Genomic DNA, 4,711 nt, shown 5'->3' with positions numbered 1-4,711 from the left:
ACTCCAGGCAGCCTGTGCGCCCCCGCCCTGTGTTTTCTCCAGCCTCTCATCTAGCTGGAGCAAAAATAACTCTAATCTCTAGTCTAGTTTTCTCTCAGATGATGCACACTTATGAAGTATGTGAAGCAGAATGCATCATGTATCACTGTCATAACACTCGAAAGCTCAGCAGCATCACTCGCCAGACATCAATGGCTTTAATTATAGGATAACAACACTGTAATAATTGATTTTTTTGAAGTTGTAAATAAAACAAAGATTATTGTAGTAGGTTTTACATGAAAGTATTATTTCAGTCGGTCAGTCTTCGTAATTGTAAAATTCATATGCAGTTTCTGAGTGAAAATGGTTTCCAAGTAAATCCTACACCATTTTTTTCAAGGTATATGCATGGATGTACTTCAGTTTTTAAATGTGCAGAACAGGTGAAAGTGTTTGTTGATAGATTTGTAGAGTTTGACACACTTCAAAAAATAAACCTTTTAAACCTTTTTCACTGCAGTTATTGAACACAAAAAAGTACCTTTGTTAGGCCTGCAGTTGCCTTAGTGTATCACATATATTGCACCGAATGCATAAAGTGCTAAGCATGACCATTTGCTAAGCTAGTAAACATGAATTAGTCAACACTCTCATTAATATTTATGAGTTAAAACTCATTAACATGAGATATTCCTATCAGTCTTTCACACTGCAATGCAATATGAGCTGATGAAGGTCATGATCATATGTAACTGTTTATAAAAACAAATTATACAATAACATTCAAAAGCTTGTAGTCAGAAATATTTGGCTTTTTAGAAAGAATTTAATACTTATAAATAGGAAAGATGCATTCAATTGATCAAAATAAAGATTTTACAAAAGATTAGTTTCAAATAAATACTGTTTTTTTATTATTTTTTTATTTTTATTTAAAGAATTCAAAGGAAGATTCAAGGAATCCTGACAAATGCATCTCAACTGTTTTCAGAATTTATAACGCAAATAAATGTTTCTTGAGCTCCAAATCGGTAAATTAGAATGATTTCTGAAGGATCATGTGATAGTGACTGATGACTAGAATAATGATGCTGAAAATTCAGCTCTGCCATCACAGGAATAAAATACATTTTAAAAAGTATTAAAATAGAAAAACTTATTTTCAATTGTAATAATATTTCACTGTTTTGATTATCAAACAAATGCAGACAAAACTTTTGTGTTCCAAAGAAGAAAGAAATTCCTACAGATTTGGAATGAGATGATTAAATGATGAAATTAAAATGTATATTTTTGTGTGAACCATCTCTTTAATAGAATTATAGGTATTATAATTATACCGGATTTGTCATTCATACTTGGCCAGCCTAATTACACAAATCTTTCTACATCTGAGAAGGCAAATTACTTCAATACAAATATAGGTTGTTAAACAGTGTCGCTCCTATTCATGTCATTACAGTTGTTTGTACAGCTCTAAATGAAGAAGTTTATTCCCATTGCAAACATTCTCCCACCTTATCGTCATAATTACCTGACTAACACGGTAACCTCAGGATGTTTTTGTTTTCTTGTTTATTATATATTTAGCATATAGCATTATTTTTGATTCTCTGATCGTAGTGTTCTGGGAGGATTATATGGAATTAAAAGGATTGCCAAATATGATTGGGCCTGGTTGTTTAAAGATTTGAACACAAACAATTATTTTTTTTATTTCAAATTTGGTGCCAGAGTGCTCGAATCTAATAATTTTTTTTGGAGTTATTTGGGTGGCTAAAAACAATGACCTCTGTTTTTTCCTCATTCAGCATTAAAAAAAATTCGCTATCCAATTTCTGATGTCCTTTAAACACTCTAGAAATGACTCCAATGAATCTGTAAATGCTGCCCAGAGGGAGCAAGTATAAAGAAAAAAAGGATAGGAGAAAGGATAGAGCCTTGCGGAACCCCCAAGGAAGATGTTTTTTTACCTGAGATTTTATTATTATAGTTAACTGAAAAACATCTGTCGCTCAGATAGGACTGAAACCATTTTAGGACTGTACCCTTTAGCCCTACTGAATGTTCAAGACGGGAGATGAGGGTGTTATGGTCGATCATGTCAAAAGCTGCACTCAAATCAAGCAGTACCAAAACAACATCATCTCCTTTGTCTAAGGCCAGGAAGATATCACTTAACACTTCCAAAAAATCTAAAAGTCGTGACATTTGCCAAGTATGGTAACCCATACTCAGAATTGGTGCTCTGCATTTAACCCTCACAGGAAATAACTGAGGACTTTTGATACACATTACTCAAAGGTTGAATTACAGAATTAATAATAGAAAATAAGAGTTTCAAATTGTTAATATTTGCCCTAATAATATTGGAGAAGTAAGTTTTTTTTTTTTTGCATTTCTTACTGCCTTTTGATAACTAAGTGAGTCTCTAAGAATATCATAATGAACTTGTAATTTACTCTTTTTCCATCTTCTCTCTGCTTGCCTGCATTGCCTTCTGAGGACACAGGTATTATCATTTAGCCAAGGATTTATCTTTAATTTATGACTTGTAGGTCTTAGTGGGGCAATGCTATCTAAGATGTCCTCACAAATTGATTTTAATAGAATCCAATGATCATCAACATTTAAATGCTGTAGAGGTGTTTCTGGCATAGATAAATTACATTTTTGTTTTAAACAGTGCAGAAAATTCAACATTGGATGTACTACTTAGTCTCCTTGACCAACACAAAGAGTCTTCAAGATAAACAGGTTGAATGGCAATAAAAGTCTTAAAAATGATTGGCATATGATCAGATAAATTAGTTTCATAAACATTTACGTCATGAATTTGCAAATTATGGGTTAAGATCAGATCTAACATATGGCCTAATTTGTGGGTGTTTTTTTTTTTACCCATTGCAGTAAATCGAATGAGTCAATCAAATATATAAATTCAATTGAAAGCATGTCATGTTCTTAGCTGTCACCACAATGTATTACTGTACAGAACATGTTCTAGAAACTAAAAAACAACTCTTTACAAAAGCTTTTCCATTAATATTTTACCAGTGTGCCCTCAACAGTAATGGACCTCAGTTCTCTCCACCCATCAGTGGACATAAAGAGGAGCCACATGAGGTCATGAATGAGTGAGTCGTTCCGTATATACATTTTATAAAAAAAAAAAGAACCTTGTATGCTGCAGAATAAACATATTCTAACAAATTGCTTTATGCAGACTCACAGGTTCAGTTCCACCAAGGTAGAAAGTATCCACATGCTTTGTTAGTGTTGGAAAAGTGATCCTGGGTCAGTTATAAGGTGAGAAACATCTTTTAACCACAGTTTATTTCACAATTTATGTGAATCACAATGTGAATTCACAGATTGTAGATTTGCTGGTCCATCTTAAATAAAGCATGCCACAAAATAATTTCAACTCAAAGAAGTTGTTTTTCTTAAGACGCTACTCTGGTAAAACATGACATACTGTATGGATTATCTTTTACATATGTTGTTTCTTTTCTCCTTAAAATGTTTTATTATTTCTCTGGCTGAAGCTGACCTGGTCAGTATGTAACAAGAAATACCTGAAAACTCAAACAAAATAAAGCAAAACAAAGCAAAACTAAACTAAACTAAACTAAAAATAAAATAGTAACACTTTTTAGTAACACTAGTAAAATAGTATCACTTTATTAAAAAAGTGCATTAATGCATTAAGGTATTTATCAATCATTGTTACCATTTGTTAATAAAATACAATTGTTCATTGTAAGTTCGTGTTAACTCATGCACATTAAAGGGATAGTTCACCCAAAAATGAAAATTTGATGTTTATCTGCTTACCCCCAGGGCATCCAAGATGTAGGTGATTTTTGTTTCTTCAGTAGAACACAAATTATGATTTTTAGCTTCAGCCGTTGCAGTCTCTCAGTCGTACAATGCTTGGCAATGGTAACAAAATCTATGAGAGTAAAAAACATCCAGAGAAAAATCTTAAATTAAACCCTGCTGCTCGTGACGATACATTGATGTGTAAAGACACAAAACGATCAGTCTGTGCAAGAAACTGAACAGTATTTATATTGTTTTTTTTTACCTCTGATTCACGCAATGTCCGAACTGTTAGAACTCTTGTGAACACGCTTCACAGCAGTCTGCATCATCTTCTTCTTGTTGCTTTATGGCAGATCGCAGACTTATAAGTGCATTACCGCCACCTATCTCTCAAGTGGACCATTGACACTCCTAATTGAGATTGTAGATAGCGTGTTAATGGTCCATTTGAGAGATAGGTGGCGGTAATGCACCTATAAGTCTGCTATCCGCAATAAAACAAGAAGAAGAAGATGCCTCAGGCACCTGCTGCTGTAAAGCCATTCACAACAGTTCTAATAGTTCGGACATTGGTAAAAAAAAAAAAAAAAAAAAAAAAAAACATATAAATACTGTTCAGTTTCTTGCACAGACCAATCATTTTGTGTCTTTACACATCAGTGTATCGTCACGAGCCGCAGGGTTTAATTTTAGATTTTTCTCTGGATGTTTTTTTTCTCTCATAGATTCTTTTACCATTGCCAAGCATTATACGACTGAGAGACTGCAACGCCTGAAGCTAAAAATCATAATTTGTGTTCTACTGAAGAAACAAAGTCACCTACATCTTGGATGCCCTGGGGGTAAGCAGATAAACATCAAATTTTCATTTTTGGGTGAACTATCCCTTTAAATAATGTTA

Source organism: Cyprinus carpio, chromosome A6 (genome assembly GCF_018340385.1).
Source record: "Cyprinus carpio isolate SPL01 chromosome A6, ASM1834038v1, whole genome shotgun sequence".
Classification (NCBI taxonomy): Eukaryota; Metazoa; Chordata; class Actinopteri; order Cypriniformes; family Cyprinidae; genus Cyprinus; species Cyprinus carpio.
The sequence above is the reverse complement of the archived record's forward strand: the minus strand, read 5'-3'. Positions refer to the sequence as shown.